Source organism: Hydra viridissima, unplaced genomic scaffold, assembly GCF_058129835.1.
Source record: "Hydra viridissima isolate aposymbiotic clone 2 unplaced genomic scaffold, HvirCarnegie_v1 scaffold_14, whole genome shotgun sequence".
In the NCBI taxonomy this organism is placed as follows: Eukaryota; Metazoa; Cnidaria; class Hydrozoa; order Anthoathecata; family Hydridae; genus Hydra; species Hydra viridissima.
In genome coordinates, this window is record NW_028324313.1 from 5610520 (window position 1) to 5625109 (window position 14590).

Below are 14590 nucleotides of genomic sequence, written 5' to 3' on the forward strand. Positions count from 1 at the left end.
AATTTAAGTCAGATTGGAAACTTGTGGGGAAAACTGTGACTGTTTCATCTGCAGGATTGCAGGATGAGAAACATCCACTATATGTTTCTCGAGCTGATGAGAAAGGGCCCACTGTGCGCTGTAACGATTGTCTGAGTGCCATCGGGAAAGGCTTTCCACACAACTGTAACCAATCCACATTTCGTGAAAACCTCAAAGGGCTAGCTACTCAAGATGAGAAAGTTGCAGAACAGATTGCTGCAAAGATGATTGCAAGCAGAACAGCTTCACCAAAAGGCACTGTAAGGCTATCAAAACCATCTGGAGGACCACTTCTTCCTGTGACTCTAGGTGCTTCATTTAATAATGAATATTATTAAATGAAGCACCTAGAGTAATGTTACATTGACACGACAAATATTTTTATTCAAGAAGCATTTTTCTCCTCAATAATTTAGTAATTGGAAAAATGTTTCATAAGCCAATTTGTAATTACAGGGCCAAGTAGAGATATACCAAAAACCATCTCTCCTGCTTTGAAGACACAAGACATGGTTAATGTTCAGCTCAACACAGGTTTATCTAATAAGGGAATGATGAAATTGGCAAGAGTAGTAAACCAGACTTCAGGCACAAAGCTTGTTGAGCCGAATTTCAACAAACATTTTCTGGCTGCTGCTCAAAAACTGAGTGATTTTTTTACCCACTCAAATATAAAAGCTTCTGATGCAAAAGGTGAAACTGGTTCAGATCACACTGTTGCCCACTGTAAAAACATCACTGATCTTATTGGCACAACCAGCACATCTCGAAGTGTTTCAACTAAGTGAATTATAAAAATCGGAATTAATAGTGGCAAGGGATTTCTGAAGTTTTGTTTGGGAGTCATCAACAGAGCCACAAAAGAGTCCCCTCCTCAAAAGTGTCTCTTGACTGACAGGCTTGCAAAAGATACGGGTGTAAAGCGCCAGATGCTTGTCGCTCATTCAAGTCGATAGAGTGAAGGCCATTGTTGTTTGTGACTTGAAACTGGCCAACATTCTCTGTGGGCTTTAAGCTCACTCAAGCTCTCACCCTTGCTTTTGGTGTAGCATTGATTTCACAAATCTAGAGAAGGCTGGAGCCTTGAGAACACTTAGGTCACTCAGAGAGAGCTATAAAAGCTTCTTGAGTGCAGGGAGCATTCTTGTCAAGGCAAAACACATCTGTAATGTTGTCCATCCACCTATCCTCAGTGGAGCCGATGATACTCTCATTCTGGACATTTGCCTCCACCCGAATTGCACTTTTTGCTTGGAGTTGTTAACCACATTTTTCAGAAGATGAAAAGTGTATGGCCCAATGCCAAAAAATGGCCAACTTCTCTTAACATAAAACTGAGCCCCTATCATGGAGGCATGTTTGAAAGAAACAATTGTCGCAAACTTCTTCGGAATGTGGATAGGCTTCAACAGTTGGCAGAAGCTGAGTCGGCTTTCCAAGTTTTTGGATTCATCGAAGCGCTCAGGAAGTTTGATGCTGTAGTGAAAAGCTGCTTTGGATCAAACCTTGAGGATTACTTTTTGGACAAAATCCAACAATTTCAAGACTCATACCTTGCCATCCCAAATGCAAGTGTTACAACCAAGATCCATATGGTAATTTCACCACATCAGAAACTTTGTGAACTGCCACATGTCACCATTTGGAATTTACAGCGAACAGGTAGTTGAAGCAGCTCATCAAGACTTTTGATGAGCTGCTTCAACTACCTGTTCATCATTGGCAACGATACAAACGACCCCCATCTCATCCAGAATACGCTCTTAGACTTAAAAACTGCCTTGTGGACTACAACAGCAAGCACCTTTAATAGTCTTACTCTGCCAAAAATGCTACATTTAATAATTCTAAATTTGTGAAGCTTATTTTAGAACTTTTTAATTAAATTAGAAAGTAGGTGTTTCTTGAATCAAGAAAAAAAACCTAAATTGTGATTGAGAGTAAATTGTTAAGTTATCAATTTAAGAAGAAGATAAAACTTTCGAGTTAAAAGCTTGCACCTCTAATATTTGAGTTTTCTTCAACTCTTCATTTCAACTATTTCAGGTGACTTACCTGATTGAAATTCAAGTTTTATTGCATCTCAAAGTTTTTTTTAGCTTTGAATCTTTACTAAAGCCTTAAGGTGCATGAAGAGGAACCCTGAAAATTAACTTATTGGGCAAAACCCCCCTATTTGTGTTATGTGTACATGCATCCATTATACTTTACAATCTAATTTTATTTTTTAATTTTCATGCAAAAAAGCCATGGTTACTTATTGCTTTTACATTTTGAAACTAAACTAATGCGTAGAAAATGTACCTATAAAGGCCTATTTTATGAAAATCTAAAAACTAACCTAAAAGTTGTAATTTTTTGATATTTTTCAATAGGCTCTATAATTTTTATATTGATTGGTGCTCAGGGTAGCAAAAAATGCAAAATGGACCCCTCAGTTGGTCATTTTCATTAAAAATTGATTTGCCAATTTTATAAGGAAATTTTGGGGCTCAAAATGATTTTGTGGCCACAGTTTTTCAGCAATGGTCCTAATTCCAAAACTCTAATAACAAAAGTTGTTGCCTATTGTCTATAGAGTATACATACAAGAAATCAAGGCATTCAGACAAAATTTTTTTACCAAAACTAAAAACTTTTAGTACCAACACTGTCAAAATGTATGATTTTACAAAACGTTTTGGCCTATAACTTTATTACCAGCATGAAATTTTCATTGATAGCCATACTATATAGGTGCAACACCATAAAATTTCATGAAGTTCCAATGACCCATTTCAATTTTATGGCTTGTTTAGTAAATAATCGAAACAGTAAAAAAATTGGGAAATTTTCAACTTAAAATTGATTTTTTTTTTCTCTGACGTAATAGATGGATTTTAAAACTCCCATTTTTGGACACCTAGATGTGTCCACTATTACCCTATAAAGGTGGCTTTTTTGGGTTAGCTAGAAGGGCACTATCCCCAAAAATATCAACTGTGTTAAATATGAATTATTTAATAACATTGAAGTCCCTACCTGAAAGTTGAGTCAAACATTCTTCATCTTCATTATACGCATTTTCATTCTATCCAGTAATTTCAGCAAGTTACCTTTGTTAGTTTGTAAAGTAATGAATCTTATGTAGGTGATCTTTTCCACAACTTCTCAAAAAAGTTGTTGAAAACTTCATAACTAGCACTAATCCATGCAAAACAAGGATCCAATGAGAGTGCAGCAATGAAAGCATTACATTCAAAAAAATTTTGTGATTGTAGATTTAAAACTGCTAGAAGTTTTGATGTGAAATTGTTAAATTTTTTTGCAATCTTTTCCAAAAAAGAGTCTAACATGGTACTGTCTTATCTTTTGAAAATTCATCATTTCCTAAAATATCAGTTCAAGTACTTTTGCAAATTCCTCAATAAATTTGCAGGTTTCATTTTTTCATCTTCGTTCATGGTTGTTTTAATTTTTTCATATATAGCGAGTTTTTCAAACATGATGCCATAATATACATAATACCCCATCTCAGAGCAAAATCTTTGCGTGGTCCCTTGAGATCACCAAAAATTGCACCATATTTCGGCACTTATTTGAATCTGATAAATTTTCTTATTCAGGAAGAGTGACTTTAAATGGTTCTGTCACATCTTTAGAAGCTAATTGGAAAACACAGGCTTCACAAAACATCTGACATAGATTGTACCAACTTTATTTTCTTATACTTTTATCCTTTTCCCTCATTTTTAAATATTTGCCTTTAGATCGCATCATTTGCATTTTCAGAATCTTCAACAACTTCTTCTTTATATATGATTCGGTCAAGCAGATCAAAATCTTGAAAATCAAACTTTTGAAGTTCCTCAACAAATTCATTAAAATGATCATTTGATTTTTAATTTATTTGATAGTATCAGAAGTTTTGATCATGTTTTTACCTTGACCCGAAAAAATTGAGTAAACGTCATCTGCTCCTTTGTTGATCAACAAAGGAGCTGAAGTGAGTAAATTTATGGTCTGCGTATCGTTCTTATTTTAAACCGATAACGATATGAAACGATTACGATATCAAACGATAAGAGTTTGTTTGTGAAACGATAATATCGGTTTAGTTATCGTTTGAAACGATAACCAAACGATAGCTTATCGGTTGAAACGATATTATCGGCTTTTTTTATCGGTTTATCGGAATACATAAAAATAACCGATATTTATCGGTATAATAACGATATTTTTTACAATAATCCAATTTTTTTTTTTTTTAAATGCCAAATTTTAGTTCAAATATATTATAAATCTTCAAGTCGAGTCAAGATGTCGTTTTGCCTACCTTTACCGGTTTTAAAAGTTGATCCTTCCCAATTGTATATATTATCTAGATGTCTAACTTCACAAAAATTCTGTAAAGAAAAAGTGAAGCAACACTGTTCTCCAAATTGACCCCCAGGTTGAAACTCTCCCCACTCCTGATTTTTTTACATTTAATCAATCATATGCATTAGTAAACACAATATATGTTGTCAGAAAAATCTGAACTAAGTGCTAAATATGCATACTTCCAAAATTAAAACGCATAATTCTTGGCTTTTTTTCTTCCAAAGTTTTAATAAAGTCAGCCATTATGGTAGTCAAAATAACCCATTAATATTTATTTATTTCATTTACAAAAAAACCATAATATAAATACATTTGTATCACAAATGATATTTAGGTTAATGCTTGTTTAAATTAAAATTTACCACAGCAGATTTTAGCTTTTCTCCGTAACGTTTTTGTCCTTTGTTTGTTTTATAGTACCCTCTCATTAATATGTAATGTGTTTTCAACCAGCTTTGAAAAGCTGGCCAAACATATTAAAGCAAAGTACAAAGTTTATCCACAACTCCCATCATAATGTGAAGCTCAGGTGGAGGAACAATGTGTTCAAGAAAAGTTTCTTGATCTTCTTTTAAGTAAACGAAGTGAGGATTTATTACATTTTTTTATTCCTGCATTTATTCAAGCAAAGTACAAAGTTTATCCACAACTCCCATCATAATGTGAAGCTCAGGTGGAGGAACAATGTGTTCAAGAAAAGTTTCTTGATCTTCTTTTAAGTAAACGAAGTGAGGATTTATTACATTTTTTTATTCCTGCATTTTCAATCTTTTTTTTCCACCATATACATATTGATCATAACAAAAGTCTATAGAGCCCAACATTCTTAGTTTCCCTGCTTCAAGGGAGCATTCTCCTTCACAATACACACAAACATATTTACCAGAGTGACTTGAAAGTTCTAAAAACACTATTTGCACACTTTAGGTCAAATGCCATACTGAAGTTTACTTCTTCAAGTTGAAGAAGTGCCAATAATTTTTGGAGATTGCCATTATCCTCTAAGACCATCTCCACAATGGCAAGAATATAGCATTGCTTCACACCAGAATCTTCATATATTTCAAAGGAAGAATAATGATTTTTTGGATCGAAAACATTAATAATAACTTAAAGAAGTTTTGTCCACCATTTAAAGATATTCAGAGTTTCCTGCAATTCAGTCATTTTAACATTAATAATCGATTCTACAGCACTTGTTAGGTTCCTGTGTAAAGTAGAACATAATTTTTTGGTTTTATTTTTAGAAAGTTCTAATGCATTTAATAGCTCCTTAATGTTTTTGAACAAGACATGATTTACTTTCTTTATTTTTGACTTAATTTCATTTACTCCAACTGTAACAGAGAGAAGATTTCCACCTGTAGACATCTTGAACTGTTCTACACTTACAATACTTTAACTCTCCATTTTATGCTTTAACAATCCAGATGCTACTTGTTCTGCATATTTATCCCCAAGTGATTCACTAATATCTATGATATTGGTTACAGTTTTACTTTTGCAACAATCATGAGAATCTCCTCTATCTAAAATTAATAGTAAGAATTTTATAACAATTTTTGAAATAAGTAAAAACGATAAAAAATCTATTGAATCAAACTATAAAATAACATAAAGAGAAAAAATGTTTTAACTGATCTTATTTTAACCTTATTTTTAAATTATAAAATCATAAATATAAATAATCTATACTAAGATTTAAAGAGCAGAGTCCACAGATTTTTTCAGCCACATTTAAAGTATTTGACCCTGGCTAATTATTTGTCTGGATACATATCAGTGAAGAGGTTCGCCTAATAGTACTCCTATTTACCTGAAATACATTACTTTCTATAAAATACATTATTCTTCCTGAAGTACATTACATAAATATGTATACACACTGGCTAAAGAGTATGTAAAAGGTACTTTAATGTATGTATATATATATATATATATATATATATATATATATATATATATATATATATATATATATATATATATATATATATATATATATATATATATATATATATATATATATATATATATATAAACACACACAAACACACACACTGGCTAGAGAGTATATCAAAGGTTCTTTAATCTATATATACACCTTGTACAGAAAGTTTAAACGCACTTGTTTTTTTTAATGTCTATAATTCTTTTAAGAAATGATAACCCGATAAGGTAATACTGCAGTTAAGCAGCATAAAATAATTTTTAATTTTTGCTTGATTATATATATATATATATATATATATATATATATATATATATATATATATATATATATATATATATATATATGTATGTATATATATATATATATATATATATATATATATATATATATATATATATATATAAATTTATTATTTTTAATTGGTATTTAGAATTAAATAAATTTGGTTGATAAATTTGGTCATTTGTTTTTATAATTTTTTAAAAGATACTTATTTTCATGTCTGTATTTAGAAATAAGTTCAGTTTTTTTTATTTAGTGAATTTTCTTGATCTAAATAAGTAATAATTTTAAACTTTTTTTGTTAACAAAATATACATTTTTGAGATATGTTATTATAGGTAGGCGCAGTTTTTAAAATAGACCAGTTTAATTTAAAGTTAAAATTTTTTTCTTTTTGTTGCCAAATATATTTTGACAGCATAGTCTCTTTTGAGTACTTTTCATGATTTTTTTTATTTTTTAATGTAGTTGATGGAACTTCCTGGTCAAAGAAATCAATTACTATTTTACAATGCTTACTATATAACTAAAAAAAAGTTATTTACAAGTATATTTTATAATTATATAGAAATGTGATTTATTTTACTATAGGAGGATGGATCCTGCTTAATTACAACACATTGAAATTTGACTGATAGCCTTATAATTTGTATAGTAAAGACAAATAAAACTGGAGAAAATGAAGAAAAAGAAAATGTTTATTTAACAAGAATGAAAATTTTGCAAGAAAGAAAAAGATTTAGACTGAAAATAGATAAATTAATAAAATCAGCAGTAGTCTTTAGTAAACTGTTGACATAACAAATTTAACCGATTTATTTGGAAGAAATAGAAATCGATTTATTAAATTCTTTTGTAGTAAAATTTTTATTATTCGAAATAATTATAAATCAATGACAACAAATGCATGGACATTTGTTGAATTAACAAGTAATTTACATAAATTTATTAAAAGCAGCTAAATAAGTTTAAGGATTATGGTAATTGTCGAATGTTTATATACATCAAAATGAATTGGAAAAACCTTTGCGATAGGTTTTGAAAACATCCTTTGTGATAATATTGGATTAATAGTTGGGTTATTCCATATGAAATCACCTAGTTTTTCAAAAGTGCCCCAGGGTACCACCCCCAATTTACTTCAAATTTTGACCACCCACAGCTTTTGTGGAAAAAACACAATCCTGAAAATTTCAGCTTGATTCGCCAAACCGTTCTAAAGTTATAATTGAATCAATATAGACTGAAAACGGCGAAACTTAAATATCTTGAGCTTATCGTAAATTTTTTTGATTTTTGACAGATTATAACTTTTTAAATAAAATAGATGATCACTTGAAATTTTCTATGGTAATAGTTTATCACCCAAATTATCTATTTTTGCAGGTGTTTTGGACTGGTTTTAAACAATTTTGAGTTCTTGTACCTCAAAGTTGCTAATTAACTCAATATTAGACAAAGTTTTTGAAACTTTAATGCGCTACAGTTCAATACCAACAGACAAGCTGTGCCAATATTTTGTCACTTTTGTGTACTTAGAGTAACCACTTGCAGAAAAATTTAAAATTATGTGTTGAAATTTGTTTTAGCACTTGCAGCAGCCTGTTAAAATATCACTTTTTTCAAAAAATACGATAAATTACATTCACTTCATAGGCATAGAAAGTAGCGTAGACAGTTAAAAAAAATTATGAAACTTTTTACTGGTGAGGTTCCATATATAGACAATCACCAAAAAAAATTTAAAGACCAATACTCTATCTTATGACATGATTGTAGCCCTATGACTTAGGTGTATAATTTTGATTTTTCCCTGAATAAATACAATCAGTTTTCCGTAAAATAACGTTATCAGTGTCTTAAATTGTTTGATATGATTTTTTAATATATATTTGTTTAATTTTATACATGTAATATAATTATAATGATATAATTTACTTCAAGAGTTTGTAGAAAAATCTAAATCTGCACAGTATTTTTTGGATTTTATTATTTTAGTTTTTAATACTGCAAGAACCAAAAACTAAAAAGTTTTGTGTATGCAGAAATAGTTATATGTATAAATAGTTTATTGGTTGCATTTTAGACAGTTTTAATCACATTTGTACTTGAGAGTTCATTTTTACTGATTTTATTACTGGAAAAATATATTAGAAGAAACCATCTGATTTTATTATAGAAAAACTATTAGAAGAAACCATCCTGACAAAATCATAATTTTTTTAAATAGTCAAAGTTTGGCAATAGTATACTATTGTGATCAAAAAGTAAGGTGAATTTTTTTATAAAATGAAAAATCTTTATTTATTCTTCCAAATCTGTATCGTCCCCCTCAAAATAATCCCCCCCGGCCCCAATGCACTTTTGCCAACGTTTTTTCCAGTCTTCGAAGCATGCCGAAAAGTCCTCGGTAGGGATAGCCTTCAATGCGCGTGCCGATTCACGTTGGATCTCTTCAATGGACTCAAAACGATTTCCCCGGAGTGGTCTCTTGAGCTTTGGGAACAGCCAGAAGTCACACGGTGCTAAGTCGGGCGAATACGGTGGTTGTGGAGCAACATGGGTAGAGTTTTTGGCGAAAAACTCACGAAGAACCAGTGCTGTGTGCGAAGGCGCATTATCGTGGTGCAAAATCCAAGAGTTATTGGCCCATAATTCTGGTCTCTTTTTGCGAATAGCTTCACGCAAACGTCGCATAACGCTTAAATAATATTCCTTGTTGATAGTTTGGCCAGTTGGAAGGAATTCGTAGTGCCCGACACCACAATAATCAAAGAAAACAGTCAACATGACCTTGATTTTTGAGCGACTTTGACGTGGTTGCTTCGGTCTCGGCTCGCCTTTTTCACGGTATTCACTCGATTGGTCGGTTGTTTCAGGGTCGTATGCGTAGACCCAAGTCTCATCGCCAGTAATAATTTGTTTGTAGACGTCTTGATAGTCAGAAAGCATTGCTTCACACGTTTTAACACGACGCTCTTTTTCAAAGAAATTAAGAAATTTCGGCACCAAACGTGATTTGAGTCTTCTGAGGCCCAAATGATCCTTCAAAATCGCTTGCACCGACCCAAATGATATTCCAACCATGTCAACAAGGTCTCGAATGGTTAACCGACGATTTGCAAGCACCAATTCTTTGATTTTGTTGATGTGGCGATCATCAATCGAAGTCGATGGTCGTCCGGAGCGTTCCAAGTCATCAACACGTTCTCGGCCTTCTTTGAAGTCTTTGTACCACTTGTAAACATTTTTTTGAGACATAGTCTCTTCACCGAAGGCCTTTTGCAACATTCGATACGTTTCAGCAGCAGAAATATCATTCCGCAAACAAAATTTAATAGCACTTCTTTGCTCAACAAAATTAGACATCGTGAAAATCGCCGAATGCACTTTTGGTACTTCAGAAACAAGTGTAAACAAAAAAAAATAATTATGAGTTTGACCTGTAATTTGGCGCAAATGTTAATGACATTCCTACCAACTTAAAAATAAAAAAGATTGGACGATTCGAATAAGGCGGGAAGTTTAAATTAAAAATTCACCTTACTTTTTGATCACAGTAGTATAGCATAATTTTACATAAAATTTTGTCTTTATTTCTTTTGACCATAGGAGACCAAGATTTTGCCTCCGGTATTACGGCCGTTACCATCAGGGAGACAGAAACCATTGAAGATGGTCAAAATGTTTTCTGACGGTGGCTGCTTATGGCTTCCATCTCCCAATTGGCGACAGGCTCTAAAAAAATTCTGGCGGCAGTCGTTAATTGGGAGGCATCCTCCAAATCACTTGCCTCCGAAATACCAACTGATATTAACTGCTGGTAGCTTCCACCTGCCGGTTAGCGACGACCTTCAAAACATTCTGCCTCCTAAAAATATTTCTGGCAGCAAGTTCAAATTATTCTGCCCTCAAAAAAAAAATAAAAGGAGGCAGCCGCCCATGGTTTCAAAAAAGTTGGTCTTTCGGCAAAATGTTACTTTGCAGCCAGGAGGCATTGTTAACACTCAGCTTTATTGGTGAATTATCTGGTAAAAAGAAAACATATCGTCGCCTTAGAGGGCAGAGGTTCTATCTCCATGTTGTGCTCAAATTCAACTATGACTTTAGGGACATCTATTTTAAGTGCTAGAATCAGATTAGGCAGCGGGTCTATCTCCACATAGTAGGAGAAGAGCAATAAATTTGTGCGAGTTTTGAGCTATCTACATTTGTGCGGAATCCCAAAAGGGCAAAGGTGTTATCTCCTTTGCCATCTGACTATACCGGAGATATCTTCTTTGCCCTATGACGTAATTCTTGAAAATGGCAGACGATAACAAACAAAATATAATGAATAAACAACCTTTTATTAAAACAGAGGTAATTTTAAATAGTTTTTTTCGTAATTCTAAAAATTCACCATGGAATTAAACAATGGTTCAAAAAAGCGAACTTTCACTGAACCAAAAATTGGACGCAAACAAGGCAAAAGACCAAATCTTTGGAAACGATTTGTTGAAAAAGACAAAAGAGAGAAAGGAATGGCATACAAGACACGAAAAGGTAAAGCAGTACCGCCCAAAGCACCTAGAACGGTGAACTGTTTAAAGTGCAAATTCAAGTGTGGAGAACATTTTGAGGAAACCAAACGACTAGAAATAAATAAACACTACTACCAACTAGAGGGTGAAAATAGAAAAAAAGATTTCATATGCCATTTAGTGAAAAGTAGCAATGTTTCACGTCGTCGTGACAATTCAGGAATAAGACCAAAAACAATATCCTGTGCATATCATCTACCAGTGGAAGCGAATGAAAACAATGTCATTAGAGTGTGCCAAAAATTTTTTGCACGACTTTGGACATAAGCAAGAAAACTGTTCAGTTTGTTGTAAAAAATAAAAATGAGATTGGTCTTTTCATACCACCAAATTCAAAAAAAAGAAAAACTCCAGCCAATAAGACTTCAGAAATGCGAACCAATGCAGTTCGAGATCACATCCTAAGCTTTCCTCAGGTCGAATCTCACTACTGTTGGGCTTCATCAAAGGCAAAATACCTTAGTCCTGAACTAAGTATTGAGGAACTTTATAGACTATACAAAGATGATTATTGCACAACGAAAAATATCACAGATCCAGTTTCTATCGGTGTATATCGAAGAATATTTGTTACTAATTTTAATATAAAATTTTTTATTCTCAAAAAAGACCAATGCTCGATTTGCAATTCTTTTCGAAATGCCAGTGGTGATGATAAAGAAACGCTACGACCAAATTATGACAGTCATAAATTTCGTGAAAAGGAAGCTATGGACGAAAAAAATTCTGATAAGACTGCATCTGCTGCTGACAAGTCCATTCGTTCTATAACTTTTGACCTCGAAGCAGTGTTACCACTTCCATTTGCAGGTGATGCACAAATTTTCTATATGCGGAAACTTGCCGTTTATAATTTTACTATTTATGAAACGTCGACCAAAAAAGGAATTTGTTACCTATGGGACGAAAGTGAAGGTAAACGAGGAGCCAATGAAATAAATACAGCTCTGTTAGATTATATGAAGTCTCTTCCAGTTTCTGTGAAGAGGGTGACTTCTTTTAGTGATACATGCTCTGGACAAAATAGAAACCAATTTATTGTTGCGACAATGATGTACATTGTTCAAACAACTCACCTGGAATGCATCGATATGAAGTATATGGAGTCGGGTCATTCTTATTTAGAAGTTGACTCTATGCACAGTACTATTGAACGCAGTAAGAGCCATCAAAAAATTTACACTACACGAGAATACGAAGTTCTGATTGCTGCAGCGCGCAAGAATCCGTGTCCATATCTTGTTAAACCACTGCAACACACCGATTTTTTTGACTCAAAACAACTTTGCGGTAAAATTGTGAAAAATCGTACAAAAAATATTAAAGGTGAAACCGTCAACTGGTTGAATATTAAGTGGGCAAAGTTTGAAAAGTCAAGACCGTTCATTATGCAGTACAAATATAGCATTACGTCGCCTACCTTTATGGAAATAAATGTACAGTCTGGAAGAGGACGACGATCCAACATCGAAGGATTAGAGCCTCAGCCATTGTATCCTACTCGCCTGCCTATTTCGGATGCGAAAAAAAAAGATCTCATGCGCGTGGTGAAATCGCGTTTTATTCCACCAGATTATGCCCAATGGTATTACAGCCTACCGTCTGCAGTAGCCATGAGAGACTGTTTACCAGCACCAACTGCTGATGAGTCAGAAATTGCTGAATCGGACTATGAAGACAACTAGAACTAAGACTTAGTTTTCTGTCAGTCATTTTTTTCAGTATTAGTATTATTATTCTGTTATATAATTTTGCTATTAAAACAATTTTTGTTCTTAACTCGGACTATGAAGATAACTAGAACTAAGACTTTGTTTTTTGTCAGTCATTTTTTTCAGTATTACTATAATAATTATTCTGTTATATAATTTTGCTATTATAACAATTTTCTGATTTTTCTGCTAATTAAGATTAAGATTTCACTTAGAATTTAATAATATTGATTACAAAAACATTGTTTACAAATTTTTAAATTCTGTTCAATTCACAGTTAATTTGAGTAAAGGTTCTATCTCCATGGTAATTGTAAAATTTGTCGCAAAATGTTACTAATTTTAAAACGTTTGAACCATGATTGTCATTATCTGATAGTTTACACAATCATAAAAAGCATTTTGTATTAATTAAAAAAGAATTTTAATTGGATTCATTATGTTTATAAATTTCAAAAATTCCATTCAACTCGCAATTAATTTAGGCAAAGGTTCTATCTCCATGATGACTTTTATAATTTGTGCCATACATATCTCTTCAATGTTAATAATTTCAAAAAAGTTGAATTATTCCTATCATGTTTGATAGTTCTAATTGATCAAAAAACATTAACACTAACAAAAAATGAAATTGCTGATTTATGCTTAATGCTCAAACTTTGTTTTTGTTCTCCTGCAAAACTACCCAAAATGGAGATAGAACCTCTGCCCTCTAAGGCGACGATATTTAGTTTTCTGCTGACTAGGGATGGCACTTTTACTTATTTTGATTTAAAACAAAAATTACTTTTAAAAAAAAATTACTTTACATAACTTAGATTAAATTATGAAATACATTTACATTTTAAAGTAATTCAATTTTTAAAAAATAACATTATATTACATATAAAATTACTTACATAAAGTTAATTTTAAAAATGCGTAACTTATTAAAAACGCGTTATTTTTTTATTACAAGTAAAAGTAGTTTACATAAGAGTTTTTTACTTTTTGTAAATTACTTTTAAAAGTAAGCCGTGTGAAAGTAATTTACTTTAAAAAGTAATTTAGATTTATACTTATACAAATAGTTTGTATCGAAATGTAATTTACTTTTTACATGTAAAAGTAAATTATTTTTGAAAGTGATCTTACGTAAATATAAGATTTTAAAAAAGTCATATTTACTTTAAAAAGTAAGAGAATACTGCATCGTAATATGAAATTACTTTTATGTGTAAAAGTAACAAAAATTAACATAGGCAACTTTCATAAAAACTATTTGAAAAAAAAAACTAGTTACCATTACAAGTAAATGTAAATTTTTATCATTGAAATACTATACTTTACTTAGTAAGTAAGTAAAAAGTAAGTTATTTTATTTACTTTTATCTAGTAACAAAGTCATTTTATGTTAATTTAACATACTGATCAGTAAGAAAAGCAGCGTATTAAGGAGAATTCCCTGCTTCTGGGTTATAATGTTAGGAATTATTCTGCATGTATGCGGACCGTTTTTGGTGGAGGAGTTTTGTAATTGGGGGTTAGTTTAATAAACATGGTGGTTTGCTTCCTATCCATGCCAATCCTTGGCTACATCACTTTTCCGAGGGAGCGCACTTTTTCGAAAACTTCCTTTATATTGCGCTTTTTGATCAAACGTTATTTTTTATGGTGATATAACGCATCAGCGTTAA

The 14590-nt window shown here is 31.9% G+C and overlaps 1 long non-coding RNA gene across 1 annotated transcript in view; it reads left to right on the forward strand.

Annotated features, from left to right (window-relative positions):
* Positions 1–2119, forward strand: part of LOC149879026 (uncharacterized) — a 106772-nt gene extending 104653 nt beyond the window's left edge. Inside the window, exons 2-3 of the long non-coding RNA XR_016447107.1 lie at positions 234–831; positions 951–2119. This is a non-coding gene — a long non-coding RNA (uncharacterized LOC149879026). The remainder of the gene's footprint in view (positions 1–233; positions 832–950) is intronic.
* The last annotated feature ends 12471 nt before the right edge of the window (positions 2120–14590 follow it).